This window comes from Dermacentor andersoni, chromosome 5 (genome assembly GCF_023375885.2).
Source record: "Dermacentor andersoni chromosome 5, qqDerAnde1_hic_scaffold, whole genome shotgun sequence".
Taxonomy (NCBI): Eukaryota; Metazoa; Arthropoda; class Arachnida; order Ixodida; family Ixodidae; genus Dermacentor; species Dermacentor andersoni.
The window spans coordinates 127,317,000-127,339,853 of record NC_092818.1 but is presented as its reverse complement, the minus strand read 5'-3'; the positions used below and the strand labels follow the sequence as shown (position 1 = coordinate 127,339,853).

The following is a 22,854-nucleotide window of genomic DNA, read 5'->3' as shown; positions in this document are numbered from 1 at the left end:
GGACAATGGGCCAGTGGTCTCCTTTGTGCGCAAGTAGGACGTGTGGGAAACCCTACAGAGAAAGGTCCTGGCGCAGCTATTCATTTGTGGCCTCACCTTCTCTCGCACGTCTTGATTTCATCCCAAGAGGTTCTCCAAGGAGTCCTATGAATGGGGAAGCAAAAGCCGGTGGCGAGAAGACAGCTTCGTTCAACACCTCTCACGAGGGAGCCGAAGCTAATTTCTATGGTAATGGGCTGGCCGCACGCGTACGGCGAATTCTTTCGAGAACAATGGAGAAATAAACGCACTTCACTTTCTTGTTAAGAGCCCCGCTGGGAGTGGCACAAAAGCATCGGAAGGCGAAGCTTCTCGGAAAAGTATGTATAGCCGCAGGAATGCAGGGTTGACTTGTAATGATAAACAATCAGGGAGGGAAGTGCATCGTCGAAGACAAAGAGAGACACCCTTCTGACAAGTAGTGGTCAGCGCGAGTTATCGCATGTGTACCTCGAAACATCACATCATTAGCGATGACATAATTCGACGAAAAGGAGTCCTGAGGAGGTGTTACACAAGCTGTTCTGGTTTTGTTTCAATTAACGGCACATAGATCTTGCTTGGAGCTCAAAAGAACGACATGTTCTCGAAGGCCGTGTGCCGGCCTGTGCTTAACTATGCCTTTCGTCATTTCTATGCAAACATTTGCAAGGGACTGTGCAGAGCTGTTCGGAGAATTACAACTTATTGGGACCAAAATAATAAGCCTGAGGTATAGTAGGAGCGTTGTGAACAATATTAGTACTTTCCGAATGGCTTAAAACTTTTCATTAGATATCAACATCGTGTCACACTTACTTGGAATATATGAAATCGCTCTGCAATAAAACAATATAACAAAAAATATTCGTCGTAACACTTTTAATATATTTGAAGCTCACAAAGCCGAAGTTCCTTATAATGTCAGCGATGAAAACATCTTTCAAATTATTTCATAATGGAGCGGGCGCTTTGGTAACGCTCAAGAGAATTAGTAAGCGCACCAATGCGGAGATAAAGGAATGATTTCGTTTTTTAGCAACGCTTAAGTTGCGGCAGCGCACATATGGCTTTGTATGATACATGCACTCATGACGCGAGGTTTGTGGGGAAGGGGTTGTCTCGTGAAGCTCCGATCTCTGAAGCTCCGGTTTCCAGCCCCGCCTATTCTCAGGATATTGTTCCTTTTTATAGGAGAAGGTTATACGTATATGCGCAAGCCGAAGAAGGATGCGAACATATAATGTCCTGCAGAAACTGAAATAGGTATGGCCGTGGCAACGATTTTCATCAATTGCTCAATGCTTTACTTGTAATATTGTAAATGCTGCCCACAACTATCTCAACACTCTCTCGACAGCGGCGTTGTATTGCTGCATGAATAAAAAGATGGCACGAAGTGCAGGCAGTCGATACAGCGAATAAGTAGTTCGCTATACTATACACGCAGCAGTTACATTAGTAAAAATAAAAAGCTTTAAAGAAAGAAAAACAAACCGATTCAATCACGAATAACAGTCTTGCAGCACGCACAGAGCACATACTTTAGAAGAAAGGCAGGCAATAGATGTATATATAAAATAAAGGGGTTAGGCCGCTCCCGAAGGCGCAACGTCTTCCTTTCTTCCCTTCATACACATACAAGTATTAGCAGTTTCGACGTAAAAAACAACCTGCGATATTACAACAGGGACTGAAAACTGGAAGACAAAAGATCACTCGAAGAAATGTAAATAAAACATTTACGCTCATTTGCTCTCAATATTTCGACACTAGGTCACTCTCACTTAACAATGCTGTTAGAGGCGGCAGACACGTGGAGACACGTTTAAGGGCCGCGCTTTTCTTTCTTTTTTTTTTTTAAAGAGGTGCGGTGCGAAAAAGAGACCGGGAAATTTGGTATAATTTTTCCGACTAGGAGTTGCGGGAGGTTGCACGCATTCCCGCAGAACGCCTGCCTCGACTTGTTCGTAGCGGCGAAGTTCTCTTTCTGCTTGAGCCGCTGACGTACGCACTAGTCATCGACGCCTTAGTTGCGTCCTGCGGTTCGCTTGCCGTGATCGTCGGCGTACACGACAACCTTAAAATTAAAATGCGGAGTCTACAAAAGCTTCCTCTCTATTGCCTACTCCCGGCAGCTTGCCGATGAGCCGAAGTCGCTGGCTGAACTCTCTGCGAAGGCTAACCACACAAAGGAAAGATGCCGCTGGCGACGATGCGCGCTGCCATCGAGGAGTCGTGGTCGCGTCCTGGACGTCAGATGTCTGACGTCTGGACGTCTTGTAATCAATTAGCGAGGCGTGAAAATTATCTTATGCGTGCGCGCGGCATTAGCGCACCGAACGTGATGGCTTCTCGGTTGCGATGTTCTTTTTTCTCTCCGAATTTCGAACTCCCCAGTTGGAGGTGCCGCCCATACACGGGTAGGGCCTTTACTCGAGATTATACGATAGTTCGTTGCGTTGACGTGTTAGCACATAATTCAAGAAGCGTCACAATAATAAAAGCGCAAACATGCATTCGACTCATTGCTGTTCTGAAAACTTTTTTTGTGACACGCATTGATAAAAAACTTATCAGAAATGTTCCGAATTTTAATATAACGTCAATGTTCTAGCAGAAATATTAACAACACCAGACTTTCTAGCGGTATGCATATGTGCGAACTTTCTTTGCACGCGATTATACCGTATGTTATACTGTATACAGCCGTTCGAGCAGTGGAGGACGGATGTTCAGTTCGTTCGTCGAGCATTGTTCATAAGCGCTGTATGAAAAACGTACTCATAATCAGCTAGCCTACCAACATATCCTGCAGCATTTGTACGCGTCGCACATTTGTGAAAGCATGGTGGTGGTCATCTTAGAGAAATTGTTAAAGCCAAACTTGACAGGAAGAAAGCCGACACTATGTAATTCAGCTACAAGGTTCATTGCCTTTAGTCATGGACGTTTCGTCTTTTATAGCTGGTCTTCACGCTCTGAATAGCACTGCAGTATTTCCGTTGCATTTTTTTTCACCTGAAGAAAACTTTTTTTAATTTGTCAGGCGGTAATCTGGTAACTGAAGCATAGCTATATTAACATGCGTTCAGCGGCACAGGTCAAATCATTGCCAGATTCACATCTTATATCTAGACTAGCTGACGGCTGGAATTTCTAGGCACATCTAATGTACCAAAATTACGTAACAGTTCTGCGTCGAAGTGCTTTTGCTATCATTTTCTGCAGGCTACGGCTCTCGAATTTAAGCTGAAATGAAAAGGCTGTAGAGTTTTGGTGTATACAAAGCGCCGACTTTCTATAAACTAAGCAAAGCGAGAACAACAAAAAATAGTTTTATCGCAGCCAGAAGCGAAGTACACCACATATTGAGAGAGTGCAATATCAGTACTGTTGAATCTAAGGTTCTCCGTGACGGCGATCCATAACACTGTTTTGTTTTATACTTCATTGCTTTCGCCTGACGAAAACCAAGCTCGGCAGAGTCTGGACGAGTGAACGGTATGGTATAAACGGCCATCAGTATAAGAAGGCTCTTTTGAAAGAGGCAATAGCGCTTATTTGTTTCAGCAAAATTAAAATCCCATCCGTTGCGAAAGCTGATCAGATCTATCGAGTATATCTAAAGTTATTGCAACACTATCGGCTAGCGTTCTCGCTGTAATGCGGGTCTGACTTTTTCTGATAAGCTTTTGTGATATTCACTTCTGCTGAAACAGTTATAAGTCGGAGGTCATTTTGTAGTGTTTGTGTTGCTCTTAAGTTACCTTCCATAAAAAAATAATGAAAAAAGAAATGAGTTTCAATGAGTCGTATATAATATCGGCAACTATACCATGGAAAGCGGGATGATGACAGAAAAGAGCAAAACGAAATGAGCCTTAACGTGGGTGGTGAGTGTGACGAGGCAATATGAACTTGAAATTAAAATTCCGTAGTTTTCGGAGGCTTACAGAGCCATTAAACAAAACATGTATAAAGAACAGCCCAAGATGCCTGGTATACTCAATAACAATAACACATACCTGAAATTCATTCATTTCGATGAGAGACACATGGTTTAAAACACGGCGAAATAGATTCCAAAGCTTTACTGCTTTTTAACAGAGTATTCAGCCGTAGAATGTGAAAGTTGCTCTGACGGGGCAACTTGAAGGGAATTATAGAGATGTCCACCCAATATATTGTTACGGGGATGTTGGGGCTATAGACAAACTGTTTTTACAATGTATATACAAGCAGAGTCAATGAGGTTAAGATGGCTGACTAGAAACAACGCGCAGCAGCCAGTGTCGATCTGGCGATCTTCTTCTTCCTCTATCTTCTTTTATCATTCCGTAACAATATAAAGTCACCTGCTTCAGGCATCATATAAGGACATCGCACATCACGGATAATAAGGATAACGTGTCTATATTACAAGGAGTAGGTTATTGAGTTGGTATAGCAGACCGGTCCATCTATTATCCGGCCTCCTTCACTGCATGGAAGTCCGCATCTTTACCAACGTTACACTGTAAAAACCAGCCGTCACTTTAGAGTCGTATCCTTTTTAATCATTTTTGGCAAGCCATCGGTGTCATTCCGACAAATCCTTGCTATCGCCGTGAACAAGGTGGAACGAGAATTTGCTCGTTATAATAACGCGATTCGATTGGCTGCCGTGTTCGGTACATCATCGTGACACACGCCTGACAAAATGACGACCTGGCGTCCTCTTGGGGGTTAAATGCTTTGACATAGAGTTGCCATAGTATTTCCCGCTATTTAGTGCAGCATTTTTTGCAGCGTTAGTGTGTAGGACCTTCGATAGCAGACTGATTTCTTTATGACCTTGTCGCTATCTTAGTAGCCGTATTTAGGGTGAAGAGATATTTAATTCCAATCCAATGCTACTGATCTCTCCAATGCTATTCACAGCGTGTTTACAGGAGGTATTCAGAGACCTGGATTGGGAAGAATGGGGATAAAAGTTAATGGAGAATACCTTAGTAACTTGCGATTCGCTGATGATATTGCCTTGCTTAGTAACTCAGGGGACCAATTGCAATGCATGCTCACTGATCTGGAGAGGCAAAGCAGAAGAGTGGGTCTAAAAATTAATCTAAAAAACTAAAGTAATGTTTAACAGTCTCGGAAGAGAACAGCAATTTACAATCGGTAGCGAGGCATTGGAAGTGGTAAGGGAATACATCTACTTAGGGCAGGTAGTGACGGCGGATCCGGATCATGAGACGGAAATAATCAGAAGGATAAGAATGGGCTGGGGTGCGTTTGGCAGTCATTCTCAGATCATGAACAGCAGCTTGCCATTATCGCTCAAGAGAAAGTGTATAATAGCTGTGTCTTACCAGTACTCACCTACGGGGCAGAAACCTGGATGCTTACGAAAAGGGTTCTACTTAAATTGAGGACGACGCAACGAGCTATGGAAAGAAGAATGATAGGTGTAACGTTAAGCGATAAGAAAAGAGCAAATTGGGTGAGGGAACAAACGCGAGTTAATAATATCTTAGTTGAATTCAAGAAAGAGAAATGGGCATGGGCAGGACATGTAACGAGGAGGGAAGATAACCGATGGTCATTAAGGGTTACAGACTGGATTCCAAGGGAAGGGAAGCGTAGCAGGGGACGGCAGAAAGTTAGGTGGGTGAATGAGATTAAGAAGTTTGCAGGGACAACATGGCCACAATTAGTACATGACCGGAGTATTGGAGGAGTATGGGAGATGCCTTTGCCCTGCTGTGGGCGTAACCAGGCTGCTGCTGCTGCTGATGATGATGATGATGATATTTAATTTCCACAGACCCGCAACAATGCAGAGACACGCAACGGACAGACACGAAGCCAGTTCATTCTCTGAACATCCTTTCTCTGTTCCTGCCCTGTTGTGCCCTGTACTGCATGTATTAGCGAAGCGCAAACATGCTCAAACTTTTATTATTAAAAAAAAAGTAAGAAACTTATCGTTGATCTCAGCATTTGGCAACTTCTAAATGTTTAACGGGCTTAATTCATTTTCTTTTGATCGTCCCCAAATACTAAGGTGTCACGCGTAGTTGTAAGTTACTTGGCTTAATCTCCAACTGTAGAGTGTTATCACATCAAAGGCTGCAGGCTATTCGCTGCATAAATACAGGTGTACACCATCATCAGTTCTTTCTGGCCTGTCCTGCTCTACTGTCGGTCGTTTGTTACTATTCATTTATTTATTGCATGCTGCAAACATTTCACAGGTTCGGGCAGGTGAGGACATATGAAGGACACAAAAGAAACGTTCCAAAGTAATAAATCCAATATTCCTGTTTATTTGTATAGCTCGCGAGTATGCCGCCTTCTTTATAATACATATTTTTTTTGCAACAAGAAATGATTTAGAAATGTGTGTGCTTAGGTTTAGAAGTAAGAAGACGGTGATGATGAACTATAGGTACGCGAGAACCAATGTGGAAGTAGAAATCTCGAAAGCGCGAAGTGAGGGTTTCAGTGCTCTGATATTTGTAACACTGGCACGAGTAATTGGAAACTTGCAGTTGTTCCGGTACCGGGAAGCCGCTGGGAGGCGTAGTTTCAAAAATGCTGAAATGTCCGCGCTAAAGGCAGCGGGGGTTAACGCTGTAAGGAGGGGAATAATGCAGTGATACGAATTCAGGTTTAGAAGAAGAGAAGCGGTTGGCCTGACATTGAAGTAAGTTGTATTCATCTGGAGTGAGGACAAATGCATTTGCTTTGCTTTAGCTTTTTTTTTGTCATCTCTGGCGCAATAGGCTCGCATCGAAAGCAGTAACACTCAGCAAGGCAACTAGAAGTTACTTGGTTATCTCAGTCGTTACTTTCAGTGAAGCTTTTTTTGTTGTTGTTTTTGTCATCTCTGGCGCAGTAGGCTCGCATCCAAAGCCGCAACAATGAGCAAGGCAACTAGAAGTTACTTGGTTATTTCAGTCACTGCTTTCAGTGAACTATAAAAAGAAGCAGGTTGCATGATAATAATGTCGTTATCTCTGCGATGCATGAACATAAGCATGGCACAAGATTTCACGCTGCGTAGGACGGAAGTAAACGCCATTGTACACATTGTCCTTCGTTGTATAGCGTTCAATTAACCACTTCACATGGATTCCGACATAAGCGTTTCATCTGCACGATGGGGTCTCCAACGGTCACTTAATACGACGTACTGAGTCTCCAGAATGTCAGATGGGCCATGTGTATGAATCCATAAAACCTGTACAATGTAACTGCCCTGAGTACATGGAAGATCGACTAATGTTGACTGATATTATTGCCCCTTTGGACCGCAAACCTTTGTTAAACGACGTGATATTGGGCCCTTGTCGTGAAATATGAATCTACATTACAGACCATCCAGGTCTCACTCTATTTTTTAAAAAGTGTGCACCTGAACTCTACGCTATGTGCAGACTTTCCCGTAGTGCGTTTTGCCTCTTCCCTCTGTCGTCATTGTCACCTATTTCGTTCTTTTTTTCTCCTTTTTTTTCTCCCTTATCCCCTGCTCACCGAGCACGGTAGGTGGCTAGAACAGTGTACCGCAGGCCCATCTCTATGCCTTGCATATAATTAATCTTTTGTCGCTCTTCCCTGCAATCAATTCACAACTGCAGGACGCGGACACAAGATTTTTGCCGAAGTTTGTTTGTATCGCGTTTGAGACACCCGCGTGACACGTGAGGTGTGCATGGCGCATTCATTTCCTATAGTAAGCAGGCTCTACCACAGGTCTTGAATGCAGAACCAACGCTGCCGTTGCCGCTCACATTGCCTTGCACATTTCATTGTTCGAAAGTTGTGTCCTTTTATGTCATGCATTATATCTGGCAACTAATCGTCCTTTATTTATTTTTTTTTGTTCTCACCTTGGTCTGTGCAAAAACGTGTTTGAGAGTACCTAACTTTTGTTCTGTAGCATGTGTTGTTAGTAGATCCCGAAAACTATGGTCAGTGTGCCTACATTTTTGTTCTCTTTCTTAGAAATCTAGCACATGGCTTGATGGCAGTTCTTCAAGTACGAAGCGTGATGGCTCGACGACCTGCAGTGGTGGCTTAGTGGCTATGGCGTTGCGCTGCAAAGCACGAGTTCGCGGGACCGAGTGCTGACCGCGGCGGCCGCATTACGATGGAGGCGAAATGAAAAAAAGAAAAAAGAAAGAAACGCCGATGTACCGTGCATTAGGTCCACGGTGCACGGTAGACATGCCGAAATGGTCAAAATTAAACCGGAGCCGTGCATTTATAATCAGATCGTACCTCAGAATTCAATTTAATGGTGGCTCGATGGAAATGGGAATTGTTTCCAATCATGAACTTCCGCAACGTAGTGGCATGTAATGCTAAACATCACCAATCTCTTGAAGTAGTATGCACGCCTATTGGATACAGGGTGAAGTTGGCATAGTGGTGGTATTCCGCCTCTGATCCGTATAATCGTCGCGATATGTCTCCGTAGTGTTAGACGTGGTCACACAGCGTTTAAATCTGTGACGCGTTTATGCCTGCGCTTTAAGAGGAGGCGCTCGGGTGCAGCAATTGCCGGCCTGCCTCGGCAAGGCTAGAAACGCCCTACAGCTAGCACCATATTTCCTTGGCAAAGCTTGTGTGTGTGCCGTGTTATGTGCCCTCTATCTCTTCTCCCTATCTTTCATCCCCCCCATCCCGCTCCCATGTGTAGGGTAGCAAACCGGTTAGGCTAAACTGGTTAACCTCCCTGCCTTCCTTCTCCCCTTTTTTCCTTCCTTCCTTGGAATTTTGAGTGCATCAATCGCAATCGCGAGAATCACAGCTAAAGTTTGGGCCAATGCAATTGAGAAACTATTACTTTAGCTACTGAGCAGCCGCTGCCATAGAAGCGCCGATACCCAAATGTAAGGGGTTAAGAACCTGGCCACGCGGAAGCTGTCCCTGTAAAACTCTATACCCGAGCAAGACGAACCAGTTCGGTGCTTTCGAGGGTTAGTGCTACGAAACTGTGTAAATTAGTGCGTGATTAAGAGGAGTCGATAAGCGTACTTTCTATGTCCCGGGTCCTATGCCATTTTCCTCTTCATGATATATGTTGCACATAAATTAGCTGAGTTCTCGTGTGCTTACATCTCGGTTAAAGGGAATGTTGTTGGTGATGACTTCACAAAATCTCACTTCCTATTTCTTCTTACTCCTTCATGACCATCAAAATTCATCTGGCTTATATAAAGACCATCGGTTCTACAGTCTGAAATTTTGGCCTTCAGCGTCATCTTAACAGGGTAGCCGTATGCCGCGAAATCAGAGTTGGGTCCTGAAGACGCAGCTGGCATGTAACACTTCCAGACACCGCAGCGGTCCACCAAAGCGCCGAGGCTTTGCTTAAATATGCAACCGCGTTTCGCGTCACCAACCACCCTTTTTTCCAACACCTGTGACCTCATTTTTTTTCTTGCTCCGGGCTGGTCTTACGTCGAAGGACACGCGAGCGAGATAAAGAAGCACGGAGCGTGTCACACGTCTTCAAAGCTCAGCATGACGTCCATTAGCGTGGAGCGTGCGACCCTCCTGCGTCTCTATCCAAGCGTGCGGTGCCCACGGACCCTCGGACGTAATGACCTCGACATCAAGGAAGACGTGAGCCGCATTGGGGCCGCGCCCTTAGGCAAAAACCGGCCAAATCTTGCGTGATGCTGTCGAGTCTTGACCGCAGCCCAAGAAAAGAAACCCTGTCGTTTGGCTCCATTGTATTTTATATTTCTTAGTCTTCTTTTCACACTTTACAACATCGCCAGTGAGCACTTGTCTTCCTCGTCTTGCTGCCTCAGCCCTTTCCGTCCCTCTCTTACCTTTCATTGCTTGGCATAACATTATTATTTTTATTTTACGTGAATTTATAGGAGAAGTTCGTGCCTTTAGAGGCAGCGTTTACAGCTCGATGGAAGTCTAACTAAATAGGAAAGCAGCAACGACATTGAAAAATACCGAAGAATACCACTGAATACCGAAAAAGAGCGCGAACGTTTGGGAAAACTCGACAGCGCAAGAGTAAAGGCAAGAGCAGGAAAAGAGATCACAAGAACAGACACGAACTTACAGAGTTCCATTAACAAGTGAGAGTACAGAAATCCCAGAGCTCGAACAGCAGCTCACAGTTTTGCAGACTACGCATGCTAAGGGTCCAAAATGAAACCAAAGAAAATCAAAAAGAAAACGAAGCCCAACTTTATTTTCTATTCGTTTCAATTTCTTTCGTTGTGCATTCGTTTACTACCCACTGTACACTTCACAATGAGATCCATTCTCAGTTAAGCTCCCCTGCTTCTATCCGTACGTCCATTCTGAATGTGTCAATTCTACTCAAGCGAATAGTTGCGAAGAAACCAGGAGTAAGAATAAAAAAGAAACCTCAAAGGAGTACGAGCAATGTCTTTGTCGTGATGACTGTGTCTCCTAAAACTTCAAAGGAGGCAGGTCACAAGAGGGCCGTCAAGTAGGTACCAAGCCACGCTGCAAGCTCCAATAATGAGCGGCCTCACGGGCTGGCAAGCGAGTCTCGGCTAACACCGCTTCGAACCCATTGACTCACTTCAAAACGTTTTAAAGCAATCCCCTGACAGCAATGGTTCCAGAAACGGCACAGAAGAAAACCTTCTTGCTGTGATTACACAGCCAGATGGCACCCTTCTTAAAGGGTTATTCCGAGGGGCCACCAGAGTTGTTGAATAAGGTCACAGCAGAATACGCCAGGACGGACGAAATCGTTCCCCGAGTGAAATGCTATGCATGCACAAGGGAGGTAACTCCGATTGTTCATCACTTCGTGAGGCAATGCGAAGTACTACAGACATTTCGGGAAATGTACGGACCTAAGAAGGTTGCGCCGTTTAACGACTGGTTCCGGCCAAGAGCTAATGCTAAAGGGGCTCTTAACTGACCATAGAACCTAGAATGTGAGGCTTTCATAATGAGCCGTACTTCGCCGATCACACCTAACCCTTACTGATTTTACTAAATAGGTCTGGAGCCACTACCTAAGTATATTTATTCTTTCTTTCTTTTCTAAATAAAATTATGCACATTCTTAAAATATATTTATCCGACATTTATTGATGTGTAGAGGAGAAGGTAATAAACGTGAAATGCAGAGAAACTGGGGAAGGAAGGAAGGAGGAAAAAGTGGAGAAGGAAGGCAGGGAGGTTAACCAGTTTTGCCTAACCGGTTTGCTACCCTACACATGGGAGGGGGATGGGGGGATGAAAGATGGGGAGAAGAGATAGAGGGCACATAACACGGCACACACATCGTTGGTTACAGTCTGTCACTCTTGTGTGGTACGTGACATCACTGTCACAGTCGCTTGTCCAAGCCCGTATCCTTCATAAACCGAAGTAGTCCCTTCGTCGCCTTCAGCTGCGATGTCTTCAGTCGGCGATATGTGAAAATGGTTGCAACTGACAATGGTCTACTGTCAAGGTGCGCTAGAACGGACGCCATGGACTGTCTCTGAACATTATATTCAGGACAGTCGCACAGAATGTGTTCCAGCGTCTCCTCGCAAAGACAGGCATTGCAGAGAGCGTTGTCGGCCATTCCAATGCGAAACGAGTAAGATTTCGTGAAGGCCACCCCTAGCCATAAGCGATAAAGCAGGGTGGCCTCACTTCGGCGGAGTCCGGTTGGCATACAGAGATGCATCAAGGAGGGCAGGTCGTGTTGATGATCGCTGCGGTTGGTCTGGCTGCTTGGTGTGCACCATAGAGAGAGCGTGATCTCCTGTGCAAGCACTTGAAGTCTGCTGGCTGCGTCGGAACGTGAAAGTGGTATGGCCTCTTCCTGTGTGTCTTCAAGAGCTGTCCGAGCGGCTTTATCGGCGTCTTCATTTCCGATGACGCCGCAGTGACTTGGCAGCCACTGAAACGTCACGTGATGTCCTTTCTCATGTGATGTATGAAGTAGGCATCTAATATCGAATACGAGCTGTTCAGATGGCCCGCGACGCAGAGCTGATAGTACAGATTGTAGGGCTGCCTTTGAGTCGCTGAAAATTGTCCATTGTCGAGGTGGTTCCCGATTGACAAAACAAAGTGCAGCTCGAAGAGCAGCTAGTTCCGCAGATGTAGATGTCGTTGGGTGGTCAGTCCTAAAGCTGATGGTAATACCTCTTTCTGGGACCACTGCAGCACCGGACGAACACTGGATGTTTGTGGAGCCGTCAGTATAAATATGTGCACTGTCTGCGTACCTCTCGTGCAGAAGAAGCAGAGACAGTTGTTTCAGCACAGGCGACGACAGCTCAGACTTTTTCCCGATTCCTGGCACGTTGAGATGGACTGTGGGGCTGACAAGGCACCAAGGGGGCATCGATGGTTTAGATGCAGCGGTGAAGCCCGAGGGAAGTTTGTCGTTGTACTTGACAATAGTTTTTGAGAATGATGCTTGGTGCCTGTCTGAAGGTAGTGTTGCAAGGTGGTGATAGGGGGCCCGTGCCAAATGTCTGATATGCGTTCTCAGGGTTTCCACCGTGATGTGAGTCTGCATTGGATGGTCCCGAGCAATCGCAATAGTTGCCTCAGTTGACGTGCATCTCGGCAAACCAAGACAAACTCTGAGTGCTTGAGCTTGCGCTGCTTGCAGAACACGAATATTTGTCTTGCAGGTGTTGTTCAGTACAGGTAGACTGTATCTTAAAAAACCGAGAAAGAGAGCTCTGTAGAGTCTCAGCATTGCGTCTACTGACATCCCCCACGTCTTTCCTGTCAGGTATTTAAACAACTGGGAGGTTGCTGTTAGGCGTCGTTTCATGTAAGCCACGTGCGGGCTCCAACAGAGGTCTCGGTCGATAATTACGCCTAGAAATCTGTAGGTTCTGACATAGGAAATGGTCCGCCCGTTGATTGAGATGACATAAGGCGTCATTGGTTTGCGAGTAAACGCCACTAGGGCGCATTTTTCTGGCGATATGCTGAGACCTTGTTCACACAAGTAGCTCGCTGTCAAAGTAGCCGCTCTCTGAAGCCGTGCACGTATCTGAGGACGTGTGACTGCCGAAGTCCAGAGACAGATGTCGTCTGCGTATACTGAAATTTTGGTGGTAGTTGGCAAGTGTTCAGCAAGCCCAATAAGAGCGAGGTTGAATAGCGTCGGGCTGAGAGCACCGCCTTGAGGAACGCCCTTGCTGGTATAGCGTCGCGTAGTTGGGCCATCGTCAGTTAATACATAGAATGATCTTGCAGATAGGTAACTTGCAATCCATAAAAATACTCGGCCACCTAGGCCAACCGTCACAAGAGCGTCGAGAATAGCCTCATGCAATACGTTATCGTATGCCCCTTTCACATCTAAGAATAAAGCTGCAGATAAACGTTTACGGGACCTTTCGTGCTGGACATATGAAACGAGATCAACTACATTGTCGATGGAAGAGCGGTCACGTCGGAAACCAGCCATGGAACTCGGATAAATCTTGTAGTGTTCAAGGTACCATTCCAGGCGGCCAAGGATCATCCGTTCCATTATCTTTCCTACGCAGCTGGCCAACGCTATCGGGCGGTAAGAGCTGAGCTCTAGTGGGGATTTGCCCTGCTTCAATATTGGCACCAGGCGGCTCACTTTCCATTCGTCAGGAACATTTCCCTCCTGCCATGAGGTGTTGTAGAGACTCAATAGTGCTGTCCGTGCGGATTCTCCGAGATAGCACAAGGCTCGGTATGATATACCATCTGGACCCGGAGATGATGAGCGCCTGCAGAGAGCTAGTGCCGCCTCGAGCTCCTCCATTGTAAAAGGAAGGTCCATGCGGCAATCTCGGGAATGGGGGACATAATCTCGGGCTGGAGGATCTGGGCGTGTCGCTTGGTCTGCCATTCGCACACAAAAGTCTTCTGCGACATCGATGTCTTGCCGCCCTTGGAAAAGCGCGAGTGCCTTGAATGGAAAACGCTGTTCCGGAAGGCAACGCAGACCTTGCACCGTTTTCCAAATGTGAGACAGCGGCTTGCGGGGGTCGAGTGTTTGGCAAAACGTTGCCCAACGTTCCGACGCTAATCTATTCATTCGACGCTGAATCTTCTTTTGTATCCTCCTGGCTGCCCTAAGGTCATGGATTGATCTTGTACGCCGATATCGACGTTCCGCCCGGCGACGAAGTGCGCGAAGTCGCTCTAATTCTATGTCGAAGTCGTTTCGCGTGTGAGAGATCGTCAGTATGCGAGTGGCGTTCCGCATCGTATTTTTAATTGTTTGTTCTAACCCAGAGGGCAGGCCCTCGCTGCAGGCATCTTCCATATCAGATTTGAAGTTGGCCCATTGAATCGTCCGAATGGTATTCCGTGGGCCAGATCTAGACATCAAGCCTTTGATGTTCAGATAGGTGGGAATGTGATCACTCCCATGGGTCTCAATATCTGGAAACCACTTCACATATCTGGCGAGAGAGTTGGAGATAAAAGCAAGGTCGAGGCAGCTGCCGTATGTCACGCCTCGAAGAAAGGTGGGGCTACCATCGTTCAAGAGAGTAAGGCCATAGTTGTAGGCGATGCTTGATAATCTTCGTCCTCTTGCATTTGTCTTTGTACTTCCCCATGCTGGATGGTGTGCATTGAAATCTCCTATGATGACCCATGGAGCGGGGCAAACACTCAAGATATCCGCTAATCTTTTAGTGTCGAAATTGTTGGAAGGCGATATATACACGCCTATGAGAGTAAACAAGAGTTTGTTCTTTTTAACTGTGACGCATATATACTGATTGTCGTCGTGGGGCGCAATCGGTTGCAAAACATAGGTGAGTTCCCGACGAACAAAAATGATGATTTTGCTGCATGCATTATTTGTTGATGACATGAAACATTCGTACCCTGACAGTCTGATTGGTTTCGACAAGTTGGGCTCACAAATGACGATGAGTGGAAACACATTGGTGTACACATACTGACGGAAATCTGAAATTCGTGATTTTAGCCCTCTGGCGTTCCACTGCATGACGGACGCTGCCTTGACTTCTTTTCGGAAGGATGGGGTATGGGTAGCCATCTTTCTAGGTGAGGGATTCAAGCACTGGGCTTAAGGCGTCCAGCACTTTAAGTGCGCTTCGAGCAGACGGTGTCCCCATCTCAACTAAAATCGTTCGGATGGCCTCCATGAGGGAACGTAGCACCGAGATGACTTGATCTGTTTTAGGTGAATCATCAATGGCCGGAGAAGGCTCCGGTGGCGCCGTGACCTTCTGAGGTTCCTTAGCAAGGGAGCGGCTCGGTAGCGTAGGCCATTCCTCTAAAGAAAGAGTCTTATCTGATGCCCTCGTGGAAGTGGTGGGCCCTATCACGTCGCGACTAAGTGGTACCGTAGTGGAGCGGGTACTATCGCTTCGCTCATGCGCCTTCTTTGAAGACTTACGACGGTGCCGACGTCGACGCCGACGCCGGACTACTTCGGCTGCCTCCCTGTGGGCCGAATTGTCTCTGGCCATTTGCTTCAGAACCGCGCGCTCCCTCTTGATGCGGGGGCAGTCTTTCGACGAGGCTGCGTGAGGGCCGCTACAGTTGGCGCACTTCAGAACTGTGGCACCGCAGGTCACTTCTGCATGAGGTTCAGCGCAACGGGGACACAGAAGCGAGTTCGGACACACGCCCTTTACGTGTCCTAGCCTGAAGCACTGATGGCATTGAAGCGGCTTCTGGATGAATGGTCGAACTGGATGTCGAAAATGTCCGACTTTAACGTGGGAGGGTATGCAATCCCCCTTGAAGATTACTTTTACGCAGCGCGTATTCCCAAGACGGCGCACTTGCGTAATGATCGTGCCCTCGTTTGCCGGCTTGATGAGGCTAGGTAAATCTTCATTGGGAATGGCAATGTCAATGTCGTAAATTACACCGGCTATCGATGTGTCGTCGATCGGGATGAAGGGGCGCATTTTGATTCCGCCAAGCTCCGTGATTTCTTGAAGTGTTCCAAGCGCACTCGCGTTGTACACGTCTATGGCGAGTATATTCTTGCGTGGGTTTATTCTGATGTCTTTAATTTGATCCGGCACCGCACGTTCCAGAAAAATGGATAGGGCTTGCCTGTTCAGCAACCGTAGGTTGCTTGACGGTTCTTCCGGCATAAAGATGATGACGTGTGGCCAGCGCGCAGGCCTTGACTTCATAGTCGTAGTGCTCGCAGGAGGTGACGGCGCTGTGTTGGCGATCTTTCTCTTCGCCCTCTTACTCCGGACGGGTATGAAGCCGTCGTCGGATGAGTCGTCTTCCGACATAGAGTACAGCTCGGTGTCCTCGGTGTCGCTGGGGGAGCCAACTCGCTTCCTTGCGGTTGACAGCCGTGATGACTTCTGGCCAGGAGGGCCTGTGGCATGCTCCGCGTCCATGGTCGCAAGACGGGGAGGTAAGGCACCCCGAAAGGCAAAGAGTTCACCAAAAATGCAGAGAGCACAGAAACAAGCGTTCTGTCAAGAAGACACTTCGTCCAGAAACTGGGGAATGTCTTTGCAGTGTTAGGGCGTGAAAACCGCAGACGATGACGATAACAATAACAATCATAAAAGCAACACGAGTGGTCTTAGGCAAAGTTGTATCGTTCCCATCTTCGACATAGTAATATTTGAAACTGGAAAATGAGGTTTTACGTTTAGAAGGCTCAGCTTGCTCCTAAAGAAAAAAAAAAGTCGCAGGAACTCTGTACATCCGCAACGCTGAGGTCTTTATTTCAATAAAAGAAATGAAAATGTCGGCTGAAAGCTAATGACTTAGCGCCAAATACATGTTAGTACTATTGAAGAATAGGAAAAACGTAACAAGACACACACAAAAACTTGCGCAGTGCATTTACAAATAGCGCTGCTTTGACAAACAAATGAATGAGGTCACAGAGCAAATAAACATTAGGAATAACGTAAACATACTTCTGACTACTTCCACCCCCCCCCCAACCCCCCGAAAAAGAAACAACTTATTTTGAAAACTGCGGACGAGCAGCAACCAAGCTTAGCTTAAATCTGGCGAGTTCCTATTGCTCCTACCTGTATCCCATTTATGGAGCGTTGATAACGCTATGGCCAGAATTCATTAAAACACGCTGCTGACGCTGGAAGCGCTATAGTATTAGTTTTCCAGGCTTGCTTCAACTTAACCTGCAAGTAAAAAAAAAAATTGATTTATATGCTGCATAAAACTCCAGCAACAAAGAGTTTATACTTATACCATGAAGTAGACGTTTATATTAAAAGACCTGCAGCAATATCGTCCGAGATTTCTTGCGTCTCTGAGCAGGCCTCACACTTCGTTAATTCTTAATCTTCCCGAAGAAGCTTCACTCGTAGAAAAAGCGAAGTCACTTGACACAGTGCAATAATTAATTTTCTTTTGCTGTTTCTGGGGCCAAGCTACGCATAGAGGGAAGAACAAGTGCAGCACCTGAAGGTAGAAGATAGCTTTCAGTCTCCAGAGACACCCCACAGTTCACAATGGCAAACCAGATTACCTCTTTTGTCGTCTACAACGTGCCCGCCCAACGATATTATTCACGCACAAAGTCCTGCATTTCACCTAATACCCGGTGAAAACGCACGCGAATGTAGAGAAAACTTATGTTTTTCATACTTAACCTTCCTTATTATTAACTTTCGTTATTACGAAGTCTATCTTACATCGAACAGCACTGAACAGTCGAAATACGTTCAATGAAGAATGCTCTGATGATGCAGTATTGTATTTGCTGGATATCAGACTTGAAATTGATCAAGTCGCGACCGTCTGTCACTGTGATTTGTCCCCCGTTTCTGTGAAATTCAGTTACCTCGCCTGCTCTCCACGTGGGGGTCATTGCCCCCTGTTCTTTCTTGGGACGTGAGGTGGCTATTCCTGTGGGTGCGAGAAGACCATCGAGCACCTATTGTGTACTTGCCCCCTCTACGATGTACAACGCCTCTCTCTGCGGGAAGCTTTACACCGACTGGACTTAAGACCGTTCACCGAGTCAAAGATACTCGGACCGTGGCCGCACCCGTCACTGGCACGAAAAGCGAATCGTGCATCAGTGCAATACTTGAAGTGCACCGGTTTAAGAGACCGTGTATAGTGTCCCTGTGCATAGTGTCCGGCCCACACGCACTCAGTGCTCACTCTCTCCATTTTTCCTCTTTCTATTCCCCTTTCCTCCACCCCCAGTGTAGGGTAACAAACCGGATGCTCTTCTGGTTGACCTCCCTGCCTTTCCTGTCCTTACTTTCTCTCTTCTCTCTGAGGTGGCTGCCCGACAGGGGCGCCACCAGTGTCACTCGGCAAACCTGTTTTACTGTGGAATAAAGCCAGTCTATTCTTTGTTCTCAACCTGCCAAAACGTGTATTATTTGCCTCCGCTAAACCGAGCTTCCAACAATCCCTTAGTATCTTTTTTATCAGCTATACACTGTAACCACTTTTCATTATATCTGTTCCGACAAAGCGTCTACATATTGCAGTACAACAAACAACAATGGCCAATTTAAAGGCAACGCTACTGATATGTTTCTTTTTTTTTAGCTTTCAGAAGGGGTTTTCAACCGGAACTCGTCCTCGACAGGAACTGGATACAAAGCGGCAGCCAATATTCTTCTGGGTGAGTAAGCAATGCAATGCTCCCCGCAACCTAGTGCTCTTGGAGCGTGTTCAGACATTGTGCCACTGACAAGCAGACACTACTTCTCGTGCATGCGGCTGCACAAAACATGCGCGCCATTGTCGGCCGCGATCAGATGCTGGAAACGGAAGCACGACCCTCGACTCTTCTTAATAAGCTACGGCTGGTCGGGCTATATCGTCAACACGCGTTCCTGAAATGGGCACCAGAATGCATGCAGCAACGGAGAGGTTCGCCGCCACTCTAGCTCCAACCGCGATCCCGGCCTTTCCGCGTTATACAGCGTACCACGGAAGCAGCGATTATATATCTCTCCCAGGATAGAAAAACAAAAGCGAAAAAAAAAAAGATGACGGAAACATTGACAAGCGGACGGAAGAAACAACCCGAGAGGTCGCGCGTGGGATATGCAAAGATGATTGGTACTCGTCTTGTATCACGCGAGTCCTTTGACGGAGGGAATGGCCTGACCTTATTGAGAGTGCTGTCCGCATTCGCCCGTGTCGGTGTCCGTTCGAGGCAGTGGGCCTACGCCGACCTTTGCTGACGGATCGGCCCAGCAGAAGGACCGCAACTCGACTACGAATACTTTCTTATGGGAAAGAACATGCTCGAATTATTTTCATGCAAAGGAAAATGGTGCAACATAAGGGAGCGCGGAGAAACGGAACTGCACCATTCTGTGTGTTATGAAGGCCGGTACATAGGTCATTGTGATAACTATTGTGAAATACGATGGTGGCGAAATTTCGTGCGACGACATGTGTGGACATCCTACTGGAATCGCATACACGCCGGTTAAATTGCTGCCTGAATTTCACGCTGAAAGAAGTTTCCTTAGCGCAACGTGTTTGACAGCATAATTCAGGTGATGTCGGAGCGCGCGCACAAACACACCCACGCACACACACGCTCACAAAGAGGGAGAGAAATAAATTCAACCAAACCAATAAGAGCGTTCCACTATACTGTAAAAATTATTTCTGAACAAACCTGGAAGATACGGCTGATGAGCCGCTGTTAGAGATAACTCTCGTCATCGAAAAAATAACGTTTGCTGCATTATTGCTAAAAAATTTAAATAAATACATATATATTCTGCTTCCAAGCGGCTCTCTCTTCACTGAAAGAATGAACAAGTTCGGTCCACCAAACAAAACTGTTGGATAAAAAAAATTGTCAGTTTTACGCGAGGGCGAAGCATTGAAAGAGATAGCGCGGTTTAACCTTGCAATGAAGGTGCCTCAGGAGGCTGGCGTAATGAGCGTGACAGTAGCGTTGCAGGTGTCGTCCCTCGATGGCGTACGAGATAGGAGTAAAGGCCGCGGTCCACATGGTGCGATATTATATTGCGTCTTTCGCAGCTACGATTTCCGCAAATGCGAACTTCGCATCACCGTTTCACATGCGCCGAGCGCGGCCGCTGCGATTTTTGGATTTGCGAGCCCCTAGCGGAGAACTGAATTATTCTTGGCGTCAGTTCGCTGCCGTAAGAACAAAGTAGAGCAACTTAGAAACCGCGTTCGTCAAAGTTTTTTGTGGTTGAGTGCACTATTTTATAAAAACCAAAATTAAGTAGGAAGTCCACAGTGACGTGTCTACGATCCACGTTGTGATTGGTTGCCCGTCCTTGCCGCATGTGCGTTTTCGCAGAGAAGTTCAGCACTCCAAACATCGAAAAATCGCACGTACGGAGGGGGTCCGACGGCCCACTTGCCGCAGCTGCGAATTCGCAAGTGCAAGAACGCGGGCAAATTCGCACCATGTGAAACGGGCTTAACGGAAAGTACACAGACACTGCTCGGTGCCGCGGCCTCTGCGCGTTACGTAACCTTTATATATATAACCTATATATATATATATATATATATATATATATATATATATATATATATATATATATATATATATATATATAACCTATATATATATATATATATATATATATATATATATATATATATATATATATATATATATATATATATATATATATATATATATATTGGGAACATATAACAAAGACACTGAATTTAAGGTGGTGATTATGCTACCTTCAACTTTCTTTCTTTGGGTGGGTTGGGCGGGCGATATTCAGAATACGACAGCTCCTATTTTACGCATCCCAAAGAACAGGAACCTAAAAGCGCGAGATTTCTAGAACGACGAAGAGAAGTGCGCACCAGACTATAGTACCCTAAGAGTTAGACACATGCGCCAACACGGATGTTCCCCAGTAGAAGTCGCTAGCCAACGAGACCAACAATAATCGCTGGGATAAAGGGCAATGAGCAGGCCACGTGGCTATAGTAAAGTTCAGCCACTCGGCTAAGCAGTAACCTTGTAGACTCGGAAAGAACTAAACGTGGAAGCGAAAAGCGTTTGTACTAAAATCAAGTATTAAATATAACTAACGTAAAGAAAATACAAAAAAATACAAGATCTCATTATTGTACCTTTGATAATGTCAAAACGCATCGTGTTCGTAGATGTCATTCTTTTTTCTTTTCGACCATTTACAGATAAAAGTTATTGAGTTCCCGTGGCTTTAGTGTGCCTGTTCTCTTCTGCTATTTTTGAAACGATGTACTAACGAGGGACGTGATATTGAAAAGGGACATCGTCAGGAAAAACGTTGGCGGTGGTGAGTTTCGAACTTAGGACTCCACGCTCACAACCGAGTGTATTATTCACCGCAATAATGGGCTCCAAGCCCACGCTTGCAGAAGGTGAAGACATTTGAACCACATGAATGTGTTGTACCGCCGGCACGAAACAAGATGTCAAAGGCGAACGGTTTTTACGAAGGCTATGAAGATTTGCTTTTGGTGGAATAAACGCCCCCTCTAGGACCACATGAACACCCGGCCTGAGGCATTGTAGACAGGAAAATCCTGATTTTGCAAAAGTTTAATGCCAAACAGGCGACATCCCCGACGGCGTTTCGGTAGTCGAAGGACGCGCCTTCCGTTGGGGCGTTCCTTCATTGACCGAAATGCCGCCGATGTTTAGGGAGCATGGTGCGCTTCACGCGCGCAACAGACAGATAAGCAGTCAGTGAGTTAACAGGGATGATAAGGAGTGATGAGGGGTCATATGAGTCTCATCACGGTTGATAATGGTTCGGTGTGGGTGGATACGGTGCTAAAGAGCGATAAGCGCATATCATGGTTGGAGTAACTCTGATAATGTTGATAAGGACTAATAAGGGTTGATAAGGGTCGGATATAGTCCGATAAGATTCATAAGGACCGATAAGAGTTGGTAAGGATCGGATCATTTCCGATAAGGTTGATAACGACAGATAAGGGTCGGCAAGAATCAGATAGATTGTTATAATATAAGGGTTGATAATAAGGGTTGATAAGGGTTTATAAGGGTCGTACCGAGCCCGATAAGATTGATAACAACAGATAAGGATTGCTAAGGGTAGGATCTTGTTCGACAAGGTTGCTAACAACCGATAAGGGTTGATAAGGGTCTATACTGGTCAGACCAAGTTTGATAACATGGACAATGACACCGACCTGGGTAGAGACGAGCAAGTGGCAGAATGCTTACACATACTTAGACAACTCCAGGGTAGTTTCTGCATAATTTTTTATCAAATGGCTTCATGCATGGCGATGTATTTGGTAACGCTACCTTCTCTTCTCGGCCCATGCAAGCTCGAGTACACTGCTTACGCAGCTTCCATGCCATGCGGTGTCGCAAGTTATCCACTTGGGGCGACCGTGTAATCGAGTAATCTGCGCAGATTCACTTGAAGCTGCTGTACGTGCTTCGCAAGCTCGGATGAGCCGTTTTTCAAAGGGCGCCTACAAAAGGAACTCCGACGGGCCGCTTTATATTTGTGCTGTTGGTCTGCACGTTGACATCGGCGAGCGGCATACATTGGGAGCATCGGATATATAAAGTCCAAATGTCTGAAAGGTTAATCTGGGCTCTTTTTATTTTTCTTTAGAATTGCAGGATGAACGAGATCAGTTTACGCGCTTCTCTGAATGTCATATCAGAAGAAATCGGTGGACACCTATCTTCCTAGCTGGCTCCTTCATCGAATGCGCAATCGTTGGAAAAAAATACTTATCAACGAACAAAGTGGCATATACTTGATGGGTTCCTGCTTGAATTTTCATGTAAGAAAAAGTGTTTCACCTGAAGTGATGCACTCACTCATTCAGGAATTGAACGTTGACAAAAGACCGCTAACCAACCTTGCCAACAGGCTATGT

The 22,854-nt window shown here is 46.0% G+C and overlaps 1 long non-coding RNA gene across 2 annotated transcripts in view; it reads left to right on the top strand.

Moving 5' to 3' along the window:
- The window catches only part of LOC129385064 (uncharacterized), a 310,225-nt gene that overhangs the window by 234,438 nt on the left and 52,933 nt on the right, over positions 1-22,854 (top strand). For both annotated transcript variants that reach the window (XR_008612609.2, XR_008612610.1), the window contains exon 2: positions 18,523-18,598. This is a non-coding gene — a long non-coding RNA (uncharacterized lncRNA). The remainder of the gene's footprint in view (positions 1-18,522; positions 18,599-22,854) is intronic.